The sequence below is a fragment of the Aethalodelphis obliquidens genome, unplaced genomic scaffold (genome assembly GCF_003676395.1).
Source record: "Aethalodelphis obliquidens isolate GAN/ISIS:26980383/991018 unplaced genomic scaffold, ASM367639v1 scaffold25, whole genome shotgun sequence".
Lineage (NCBI taxonomy): Eukaryota > Metazoa > Chordata > Mammalia > Artiodactyla > Delphinidae > Aethalodelphis > Aethalodelphis obliquidens.
The window spans coordinates 21,112,770-21,125,759 of NW_020837969.1; positions in this window are offsets into that span (position 1 = coordinate 21,112,770).

A 12,990-nucleotide genomic window follows, 5' to 3' on the forward strand; every position below is an offset into this window, starting at 1 on the left:
AAATAGCTCCTCAAAATTTAGAGCTCACTGTTTATTACCATAATCATTATATTCTGGAAAGGATTTAGATCAAATCTGATTTCCAGATATTTTGACCAAAAGAGAAATGAAGGACAGACATGACTTGAATCCAAGTCCTTGTGCCCCATGCACAGGGAGGCCAAATGAACAGAGACGTCGGAGTCTGGAGTAGAGAAAGGTCTATCACAGGGCCAAGCAGGGAGAATGGGCAGCTTGTGCTCAAAAGACCCAAACAAACTCCCAGATGATTTTCAGGGAAGCATTTTTAAAGGCAACATTTGGGCTGCAGGGGTTATGACCTTCTTCTGCTGGTGAGGTAACAGGGTGGTGCTTCAGAACTCTCCTGCTCAGCCTGAAGTTACCATCCTCCACCTGGGTGTGGGCCTTAGTTCCAGTAGAACAACTCAAAGATATGCCTCAGATTTTTTTTTTTAATATTTTTTTTTATGCACTGGATTGTTGTGTATATCCCTTGAGGAGGAACTAGGACTCTGTCTTAATGCTGCACTATTGTTTCCTGACTGCTTTTCCTTTGTTCCCACATTCCCTCACTTCCCTAATTAGTAACTGCCCTTTGGAACTCAGGGAAAGTCTAGAAGGCTAAAGTCTTTTTCCTACAAACCAGAAACAGGGGACACGGAAAGGCTTTTGTTCCCTGGGAGGGCCCCACAGGGCCATGCTCAGTTTCATAAGGTTCTCCTTGGTTCTCATTTCTGACATATATATTTTTCTCTTTGGAGCTGTGTGGTAGAGAGAAAAAAACTTAAAATGTAGAGTCAGGCCAACTAGCTCAGGTACAAATACAGACATCATCGCCTACTTGCTGCATGACCCAAGAAAACTGCTTAATTACTCTGAGCTTATTTTCTCAATTGTAAAAGGAGAATAATAATATCTATCTCGTAGGGTTGTTATGAGGATTTAGATTAAAATAACCAACATGTGTTGAGTGCTTATGTGACACTGTGATTAATAATAAGAAATAAATATTTGGTCTTCCAACTCTGTCCTTGGCACAGTTCCTAAAACCGTTGGAATTTCCTAAGTGATAAGAGTGATAAAGTTATCTTCTGTTATTTATAACAAGCCCCTTTCACCACCCAGAGTTTATGTTAATGAAATGACTTCTGGAAAGCCCCTAGGAACAGATGCTGGTCGCCAGGGGTACCAACCAAGTACTGAAAAGGTGGGAACTTTTAGCCCCACCCCCTGACATCCAGGGAGGGGAGAGGGGCTGGGGGTTGAATCCATCGCAGATGGGCAAAGATTTCATTGGTCGTCTTACTTCAGGAAGCCTCCATAAGAACCCCCAAAAGGACAGGGTTCAGACAGCTTCCAGACTGGTGAACAAGCAGTGGTGCTAGGAGGGTGACACACCCAGAGAGGGCATGGAAGCTCCAGCCCCTTCCCACATACCTGGCCCTGTGCAGCTCTTCCATCTGGCTGTTCCTGAGTTATATCTTTTTATAATACACTAGAAATTTAGTAAGTAAACTGTTTCCCTGAGTTCTGTGAGCCACTCTGGTAAATTAATCAAAACCAAGGAAGGGGTCATGGGAACTTCTGATTTATGGACGGTTGGTCAGAAGCACCGATGTTTTATTTGGGCAGATTATGCTCAGAAACTGAGATTGTCTTCGCCAATAATTTATTTAACACAGGTTCACTGCAGGAATTATAATTTATAACAATAATATTTCACAAGACAACAGCATTTAAGATACTATTTCTTAATAAGCTAATAAAAAATAATATATTTCAAACCAGTAATAGGTTAATTACACTATTGTTCCAGGCGGAGGGGAAGTAGAAGGAATAAAGTTCAAATTTAGTCGAGGTGTACCTTTCTACGAGTTGGTTCTCAGCCGAGTCAGTCCTTCCAACAAAAAGTACAGAAGTAGAGTGTGTTGTAGTAGACAACACAGGAGCAGTTCTCCTAGACAGCTTACTATGTAACTGGCATGTTCTCAGCACTTTATCTAGAAAAAATCATTCATTTACTCCTCATAGCAATCCTACCAAGTAGGTATTATTATTATCCTTCCTTTCCTGATGAAGAAACCAAGGCCCAAGTAACTCAGCTCGTAAATGGGATAATGGGGTTTGAACTGGGGTTGTGTGACTCTAGAACCTGCCAGTCTGTGAAGTAACAAATATGTTAGCACTTAGCCAACCACAGGGCCTGTATTAAGTTCTCCTGAAGGGTCGTTACACTTATCTTTCCTCTTTCCAGAGAAGAAAATTTGCAATGAGGTAATATATGTTCCACCAGTCTGTGGCGTCCCCGCCCTGAGCCAGGATGTAGCCTTCGATGGCATTTACCACTTGTTTTGAGCTGCATTTCTGAGCAATCCCAGCAGGGCCCAGGGGGCACTGAGAGTTACTACAGGCCTCACACAGTCCCTGGGCTGGGCTTCAGCCAGAAGGACAGAAGTACTAGGGTGTGGGTCTTTCATACACGGCATTTTGAAAAACTTCATGTAGAAGGAATTGAAAGCAGATACAGTGACCTAGTGGAATAATTAGGCTGGAATAATTAAAACAAGCCTGCAGTATCTGCATAAAGAAAACTTGTGCTTTATAATGGTTATTAGGAAAAAGACAGTCTGCACATTTATTTGGCTTATGTGAATTAAGACATTAAGTCATGGTGGTTTTAAGATGAGGTGTGGTCAGTCATAAAATTTCTTGAGAAACATTGAGTAATGAGGTAGATAGTGCACGTAAACTGACCACAGCGCCCGCCGCAGAGCAAATGTCAGGTAATTCGTCATCGTCTTACTATTACACTCTGTCTTATAGTACATAAACTCTTGAGAACCTCTGGTTGGAATGAGAAAAGTTTCTTTCCCCGAGTATTCCTAGATGAGAGGATGGTTTGAGGTAAACTGCACTGATTTCAGTGTCTCCCGCAAAATCAAATACAGATAGCTGCTCAGGGCACCTGAAATGTGATTGAGGTTACCAAGGCAGTTCGCCCAGACGCGTGTTGTTCTTCTGGTGAGAACCGCAATTTCAGGGCTCCCCTGTGTCACCAATCAGCTAGTTTGGTGGAACTGACTCACTTGGTCCTTATAATTAGTTATCGTGTCTCTGTATACTTCAATATGGAAATTTGCTCAATTATTGGGAACTGTGTACAATTCAAACCTATTATAACCAAAACTATTATAGCTCTGTTTGCCGATTAGTGAAATAGTAAATGTTACTCAGCCCATTGAGAAGTAGTTCTCCTTCTAAAGAAGTTTAGTTTCTTTAGATCTGCATGGCTTGAAAGTGACCTCTAATCTTGGGTTCACTGCTCAGTTGGGTCTGGGTATATGAAGTATTTTTACATTTGTTTTAATTTTGTTTTAATTTAAAAATTTTTTAAATTTTTTTTAATTTGAAGCATAGTTGATTTACAATGTTATGTTAATTTCTGCCAAAGTGACTCGAGTATACATATATATATTCTTTTCCATGTTATTTTCCATTATGGTTTATCACAGGCTATTGAATATAGTTCCCTTTGCTACACAGTAGGACCTTGTTGTTTACACTTGTTTTAGCATTAACTCTTTTTCAAAGTGCCCAAACCCATCCATTGGTAATACATGACCCAGCTTCACTCGGTCATGTGAAGCATTCCATCCAAATACACTGAACACTGAAGGCACATGTCAGTACGTGGGTGGTGGAGCCCCCGCTCTCCCCTTGGGTTCTTGGTGTGCCGTAGGTCACAAAACAACAGCAGCTTACACGTAGGGACGCCTCCAGTTTCAACCTGTATATTAAATATTAATAAAGCTTACTTCCCATCTTGTGTTTAGATGAAAAATAAACAGAAATAGAAGTTCTCCAGTGAATCCTCTCGTGCACACCCAGAGGAGTGTACATCCCACTTGGAACACCACCACTCCCTTAAGGCATAATTAAAGAGTTACTAAATGCTAAAATGAGAGCTCATCCAAACCCATTATTTTAAGGATTGGTGTGTATAAAGCCAGTGTCCTTGAAAGTTTTTTACAGTTGCTGCCTCCCCAACAAACTTTCCCTGGAAGTTACAATTCAATGCAATTCTGTTTTTCCGCTGTGTTCTCCTCCTACACCATTTGGGAGTTTTGCTGCACACAATTGCAGAGCGGGCTTATTCCATCTGAGGGTTTGTGGCAGGTCCATGATGGATGGCCCAATTCTAGCATAAATAGCAATACATTTCAGTTTGCTAAATACTATCACTGAAGGGGACCTCTGGTCCCCAGGGAGCAGTAGGATGTGGCAACATCAGCCGTGCAATTGTAGATCAGATCTGTTTTTATACACAAAGATGGTCATCAGTATCATATTTAGATGTGGTATGATTCAGAGATTTATATATGATTAAAACAGTTTTAAATATATTTTGCAGCAAGAATGGAAACATTAAAAATCACTCTGTTATGTTTATGCAAAAACAATTTTATTTACTGTAAGAGCTTTTTATTGAATGGCTTTAGAAACAGTGGACATTTTCTTTGGAGATGACCTGTGAGTGGATTTGTTGGTTTGAGGACGGCGCTAAAGTTTTGCGAGAATTGATGAGCTTCCTCTGCCCTGTGCCACCATGGAGATCATTTTTAGGTGAAGAAAATACCAGAACGATTGTCCATGAATACAAGGCACAACCTAATGTTAACTATTTCCACAGACTTTTCTTGAGATAGGTGTGTATTACTAAGAGGAGAGAATAAGGAGGAATTCGATTATCCTAGTATGTGAACAATAGCAACTCTCAGACGGTAAGTCCTAAGTGCCACTGGATGTTTAATTTCTGGTTTCAGAATATCAATCAGCCTGATTCTCTGCTTTGTGCCAAGGAGTACCCATCACCTGGGGGCTTGAGAACAGATCTTCCTATGCCAGTTTTTCTTATTTCATGAACACTTCTGCCTACCTGCCAAACAAATCATCTCGCAGCTCTCAGGAGTTAAGCTCTTTGGTTAATTCAGCAGCCAGCAGAAAATCCCCTCCGTTACGTATATTTTGTGGTTGGGGGTAGGCAAAGCAACAAATATTCCACAGTCTTCTAACAACTGATAGGATGGATTATCTCGTGATTTCTGTACTCGAGTCAAACACGGAGTGGCACTGATATTGGAGAAGCTTTTGTATGTTTGTACCTTTTCAAACATTCAAAGAAGGTGAAGGAATAATAGAGAGAATGTCTGTACACCCATGCCACAGATTCAATAACAATGTCATTATTTTACTGTCTTTGTCTTTCTACCTATGTATTCACACACACACACACACACTTTTTTTTCCCAGCATGCATTGATGATCCTTGCATAACTAATTATTTCTTTGGTGGTTGTTAAATGGTGATTTTTTAGTCTATCATTTCTTCCACATGTATGAATGGGCATTCTTCTGAAAAGAAAGTCTTCCTTTCACTCAGCAACTCGTGATGTTGATAATTCTTCTCAAAAAGACCATGATGACCTATTTAAGATCATTTAAAAATCAAAATGGAGTAACTGTGGTTCAGGCGTCCAAAATGGAGTCAGATGGCCATTGTGGGTAGAGTTTCAAACATGTTACTGCATCACTGAGAACTTGAGTTTTGTGAACTGTATCAAACTCAAGAACACCACCACCAGCCATTTTCAAAATAATATCCGCTGGCAGCTGCCAGCTACAACATTATGGTCTCAAGGTCTCCCCTTATAAGTGTGCAACCATTTTGAACCCCAACAATCCTTGCTTAACAAGAACCCTTACTTCTTGCCAGCTCCAATCCTAATTCTTGACAAACAATTTATGGAACTTGCTGGGTTTTGCCTATATAAGCCTCCCCCGTTTTGTAGTCTGGCAGAACACTATTCAAGTGCTTCTTGAATCTGTGTCTCCCAGGTTATAGTCCTCAGCTTGGCTCAAATAAAATTCTCTTCTATTTCTTATTATACATTGTTTATTGATTATTTGTGTTGACGGCAGAGTAAATGCTTATTTTTTTCTCTATAAAAAATTCAGATTGGGGCTTCCCTGGTGGCGCAGTGGTTGAGAGTCCGCCTGCCGATGCAGGGGACACGGGTTCGTGCCCCGGTCTGGGAAGATCCCACATGCCGCGGAGCGGCTGAGCCTGTGAGCCATGGCCGCTGAGCCTGCGCGTCCGGAGCCTGTGCTCCGCAACGGGAGAGGCCGCAGCAGTGAGAGACCCGCGTACAGCAAAAAAAAAAAAAAAAATTCAGATTGAGCTCTTGGCATGGTAGTAGCCTCCAATGGTGGTACTTCTTTTTCTCCTTCCTGTTCTCCCTTCCTTGCTTCCTTCCTCTTTCTTGTTTTCTTTCACCCTTTGTTAAGTATCATTGTGGACTCATAAATTCTTATTTATTCATTCAGTGGGTTAAAATTACAGTCATTTTTTTGAGCTTCAAACAGTACAAAAGGTGGCCAGTTGGAGGCTCTTCAAACTGTGCCCTTTAAAAATTTGTTTGACTTTTTATTTTGAAATAATTTCAAACTTACAGAAAAGTTGCAACAATAATACAAAAAACCTTGGCATTTCCTCACCCAGTCATTAACATTATGCAACCTTTGATTTACCATTCTCCCCGCCCCCCCCCCCGCCTCTCTCTCTCTCTCTCTCTCTCTCTCTCTCTCTCTCTCTCTCTCAGCTGTTTTTTTCCCAGAGCCATTTGATTAAGTCCTAGTCGTGATGCCCCATTAACTATAACCATTCGAGTTTGCATTTCCTCAAAACGAGGCACTTTTATGTAACCAAAGGACAGCCACCAAATCTGGAAATAACGGAGACAATATTACCATGATCCCCAAACTCCCGTCACCTTCTCACTCAGAAAGAAATTTAGTGCCCAGCTCTTGGTGGAAAGAAGGCAGTTTAGAATGCTAAAACATGCAACCTAAAAATGAAATGTTTGCTGTGTAGTGTGTGCAATTGTGGTAACTGTCTCTAGACCTGGAACATTATTTCTCTGAATATCCTTGGAGTAAGGTCTTGTGGAAGAAGACAGTTGAGAGGAATTAGCCGTAAATCTGGTTCATTATTTTTGTTTTTCTCTGGCAAAATACATTCTTTTTCCATGTAAGGACCTAAACAACTACAAAAAGTTACTCTTTTTTTTTTTTTTTGCTGTACGCAGGCCCCTCACTGCTGTGGCCTCTCCCATTGCAGAGCACAGGCTCCGGATGCGCAGGCTCAGCGGCCATGGCTCAAGGGCTCAGCCGCTCCGCGGCATGTGGGATCTTCCCGGACCGGGTCACAAACCCGCGTCCCCTGCATCGGCAGGCGGACTCTCAACCACTGCGCCACCAGGGAAGCCCCAAAAAGTTACTCTTAAGAGCAAGAGTTAAAGGGAAGACCCCTAAGCATTTGTAGGCCCTTGCTGACTTTCAAACTGCTTTTCCTGTACTTGTTCATCTCTAGAGCTGCAAACTTAGTTCGAATTTCCATTAAAGTTTTCAAATATTGTAAATGGGCTCCCAGTCTTGGCCTGTGCAGAGCAGAACTGACTTCCTAAAGCACCAGAAGTGTGGGCATTAGAGAACTTCAAAAAAGTCTTGCACTTGCAGGGGTCTCTAAAATTAGGAATATTAGGGTTTGCTTTTTCCCCCCTTCACCTTAATGGCATTTTTATTATTTTATTTTCTACTTCCCACATGCTGTTTTAAAAAAGTTTATTTTCTATTTAGTTTTTGAAAGTAATATTTTCTTTTTTATTTTTTGAAAATAATATTTTTTAAAGATAAGAACCAGTTCGAACTATGAGGTGGTTTAATTGCTCATTAACATATTCTTGTGAAAATCTTAAATTATAACTGATATACATATATATCTAAACTATATATATGTACATCAGTTACATATTTATACTGTATGGGGAATATTATAGTGATTGTTTTCAAATTAAAACACTTTATTCATGGATAATATGGATAGATTCTAAGGCTATTCTTAAAAATTTGTAATTTGCATAGTTGGTGTGGGATAGACACTCACAGGGCACTTGGGGTTTAGGGATTTGTGTTTTTTGTGGCCATAGCAGGATTATACCAGAACCTTGAACCACCCCCTCATCCTTCAGACCTTCCTTTTCTTCCTGTGCTTCCCCAAAGGTCATAAACGTAGTGACACCCTCCTCAGTGCTTGACATGCAAGGGGCAATTGCTTAGCTGGCTTCGTTTCGTGGGCTTGTCTCTGGCAGTATGCATACAAGTGAGTTAAACCTTCCACTGGCAAACAGGACGGGAGAGACCTCACTCTCTTTTGGTGGCTTGCTGGCTGCACCACTTTTTTAAATTTTATTTTATTTATTTATTTTGGGCTGTGTTGGGTCTTCATTTCTGTGCGAGGGCTTTCTCCAGTTGCAGCGAGCGGGGGCCCCTCTTCATCGCGGTGCGCGGGCCTCTCACTGTCACGGCCTCTCTTGTTGCGGAGCACAAGCTCCAGACGTGCTGGCTCAGTAGTTGTGGCTCACGGGCCTAGTTGCTCCGCAGCATGTGGGATCCTCCCCGACCAGGCCTCGAACCCATGTCCCCTGCATTGGCAGGCAGATTCTCAACTACTGCGCCACCAGGGAAGCCCATGGCTGTACCACTTTTTTTGGGGGTTTTTTTTTTGGTTTTTGTTTGTTTGTTTGTTTTGTTTTGTTTTGTTTTTGTGGTACGCGGGCCTCTCACTGTTGTGGCCTCTCCCGTTGCGGAGCACAGGCGCCGGATGCGCAGGCTCAGCGGCCATGGCTTACGGGCCCAACCGCTCCGCGGCATGTGGGATCTTCCTGGACCGGGGCACGAACCCGTGTCCCCTGCATCGGCAGGCGGACTCTCAACCACTGCACCACGAGGGAAGCCCGGCTGTACCACTTTTAACCTGAGTTTGATCTTAGCCCAATGTTGATCTTCTGGTCCACAGGTCATTAAGTATTTTATGAGCTTTCTCAATCTTAGGTCTGCCAGCTCTTTTTTCTCTTTATATAAGATGTAAGATAAGCCAAATTATTGTTCCTTTTACTAATACTTAAAAATATATTTTGAATGGAACACACACAGAGCAAACAAAACCTGTAATATAGAGTACAAATATTATATTTTCTCAACATAGGTTTATATACATATGACTTAGCAATATAATTTACTTGCACTCCAGGAATGAAGAAACCTTTTTGTCTCTATTTTAAAAGTTTTGTTAATTTTTTTTTCCTGTAAATACTATTCTTTGTAAGAGATAACAGGCTCATTCTGAAAACATGCTTTGTAACCCCTAACCAAAGATCTCAAAAGTCATTGCTTGAAGTGACAGCTCACATCTCATGAAATGGACTTGTTTTGATAGTAGACCCTTGGATTATATGCTCCTTACAGCCCTTTGTATTCACCTGAGGAGAGGGTAATATACAAGCGGTATGACCCACATAACCACAGAGAAGAATCAATCTTTCCTGTATGTAGAATATGTCCCAGTCCTGCTGCCTTGCACGTATACTAGCTTGTACTTCCCCACCTCCGGACTAACCAATGATTATTTTTACTTATTTATGACGGCCTTTCACCAAAAAGAATTTGAGGCAGCTTGCAAAATTGATTAATAGCTATTGGAAAACAGACTTCAGAGCCAAACGTGGGTTTTATCTGGAAGAAAGTTTCACCACAATAAGCATAACAGTTGATCAATGCCAGAAGTAACTTTAAAAATTGCCTAGGAAGACTCATTAATGCTCATTATGTACTTTCTGAGCTCTGGAAATACAAATGCACTTCAAAAGCTACATGATATAGCAAGTTACACCAATTTAAACCACTTGCAATTAAGGAGATATTGACAGCTTCCAAAATAAAAGACATCTGTGTAACAAAATATACAAACCTTGTCTTTTAACAGGAGCCACTTTTTGTCCAAATAGTAATTCGATCCAGCTACAAACAAAATTTTCCTATGAAAGAAAATGTGAGATTTGCCGATTTATTTTTTGCCAACCTGAAAAATTACCAAAGATTCCCCCCAAATAAGACCTAGGACTTTGGGATAATCCTGTAGTTCCCAATTTGGAAACTTTTATTATGGGGACATTGAGCTGTTCTGGATTTTTCAGAAGAGCATATTGTAAAAATATATCCCAAATCTGATTATCCTAGGCTAGTCTCCACCGTTTCTTGCTTGGACTACTGCAGTAGCCTTCCAATTGATTTCCTCTCTTCCATGCTCACCAAACTAAGGTCTGTTCTCTACAAGGTAGCCAACCTCTGAAGATGGAAATCATATCCTGAGCTCCTCTCTTCACACCCTTCACAGGCTTCCTATTTTACTCAGTGATAGGATTTTGTTACCCCACCTCCCCTCTTACCTGCTACTCTGGTCCCATCTCCCATTCCTTCCCTTTGTTCATTCTATTCCTACTCCTTTAGCCTCTTCATTATACTTCCAACAAGGGGAGCCCACTCCTACCTCAGGTCCTTTGAACCTCTGTTCTTTCTACCTGGAACATTCTTCCCCTTGTTATCCCAACAGTTTCTGCCTCGAAGCCTTCAGGACTCAACTCAAATGTCATTGTACCAAAGAGAAACTTCTCTAACCGTTCACCTTATATGAAATCGCACACCCTTTCTCTCCGTCAAGCTCTATTTTTCTTGTAATACCGTATCATTGTTTGATATATTATACATATTTTTATCCGTTTGTGTACTATCTCTCCTGACCAGAACGTAAGCTCCATGAAGACAGGGCTCTTTTATCCTTTTGTATTCCTAGCATCTAGAACACTGCCTGGCAAAGTGCTCACTATTGAATGAACGATGACATTTACCCACAAGCTGAGATATGACATTTATTTACTTTTGACTAAAATTCCAACTGAGTGTGATAATACTGGTAAGCTCTCACAGATCAAATCTTCTGATTGGAAGTCATTTATATGAGTGCATCGTTACCTTTTTTTTTCGTTATCCCCCAACAAATTTTTTTAGACATATTTTTGTTCCTAACCACCCTCCTATGACATTTTAATACCGTAGATATATTACGTATGTTTTTATGTACTGTGTATATCTCTCTATGTATCTATATATCTGTGCTTTATATATAAAAAGAGTAAGATATTTTCAGCCACTCCATAAAAACCAATTTCTGCCCTCACTGAGAATGCATGATCTATATCTACATTGGCAAAAATTTGGAGAAATAATTTATTACTTAGTAAGTTAGTCTAGTGGATAAAATCTTCCTAAACATGAGGTCCGTTGGAGAAAAATAATGGTCCTATTTGATTCAAAAAAAAATTGAAAACCATGTGAATAGCTGCTAACTCTCATTGCCACCTTGCTGGGCTATGTCTTCTGTGTGCCAGTTGTATTCCTTCTTCCATTTAGTTGACACGGAAGAATACAAGAACTATGGAAAATACAAGAAATACACTGCACACAGAACCCATGCCTTTAGTTTCCTGGCTGTAGTGTTGCTGGCTATATTGGTTTTGATTATATGTCTGCTCTGTATGCCCTCTTTATGTTATTTTGTGCTTCATGATATTCTTTCCTGCCTCATTCTTTTTTTTTTTTTTCTGCCTCATTCTTGAAAGGACTCAGCCTGCTTAAAACTTAAACAAAAAGCAATGATAAAATAACAAAATGAAAGTATAAGAAGTGTATTACAGTAAGAACTATATATTTGGTCTTTGTCAATGGTTCCTGACGCAGATCTTCTGAAACCCTTGGAATCTCCTGAGTGATAGAGATGATGCGTGTCTTCTGTTATTCATAACAAACCCCTTTCAACCATACTTGAGTTTATGCTACTACGGTGACGGTGACGCTTGGTGGATCTCTAGGTAGCTTCAGGATGGGGGCTGGTTGCTAGAGGAACCAACTATGTGATTAGAGTGTTGGAACTCTGAGCCCCAGAGAGGAAAGAGGTTCTGGACATCCAGAGATGGAGTTCATCGATCTAATCCTACAGAATGGAACCTCCATAAAAACCCCTAAATCACAGGGTTCAGAGAACTTCCCCGTGGGTGATGCCTCTTGGTTCAGCGAGGGTGGCCCCTCAGAGAGGGCATGAGGGCCCCATGTACCTCCCCCACACCCCTCATACTTAGTCCTTTGAATCTCTTCCATCTGGCTGTTCCTGGGTTGTAGCCTTTGAAATAAACTGATAAATGTAATAAAGTGTTTCCCTGAGTTCTGCAAGAACGATTCTAGGAAATTATCAAACCTGAGAAGTTGATGCAAGGCCAAGGCAATATGTAATTAAGGGCCAGATGACTAGTCTAAGAGCAAATGATTTTCAAAGTGTATCCTGCAGAAACTCCAGAGAGGTGCCTTGGGGGCTGCTGTAGGGATGGAGAAGGGGCAGGATTTAGGGCTTGGGAAGGTCAACAAGTAAGGTTCAAGGTCCACCACTATCACCCTTTAATCTCACTTCTGTACATTTCTCTTTTTTTCATTCTTAATTTTTTTTTAATTTTTATTTTATATTGGAGTATAGTTGGGTTACAACTTTTGTACATTTCTTATGTTGGCATTTTGCATGCTTTGTTTAAAGAAGAATGTGATGATTTAATCTGTTCTGTGAAGTTCTTTTGACATTTGAACTGATTGAATTTGGAAGAATAGTTTCCAAAGGTATGATTTTCAGTATTGGCACAGTTAATATAAACCCATTCAATCAGAAGATACTTCATAGTCAGAATCAGCAGCTGTTGTGACAATCAAAAGTGGAATACCAGCGTTCCAAGGATCTGCACTCAGCCTGTCTCTAACGCAGTGGTTCTCTGACGTTAGCATCTATCAGAATCACCTGGAGGGCTTGTTGGAACAAGAATTCTGCTTCAGTAGGTCTGGGTGGAGCTTCCTGCTCTAGGCAGGGGAACTTGAAAGCAGCATAAATAAAAGTGGTTTAAAATCATTTAAAAAAAAAAAAAGCCAAAAGAATCAGAGGTGGGTTTTTTTTGTTTTTTTTTAAGCACTCGAGTTTCATCTGCTCTACCTGTGGATTCC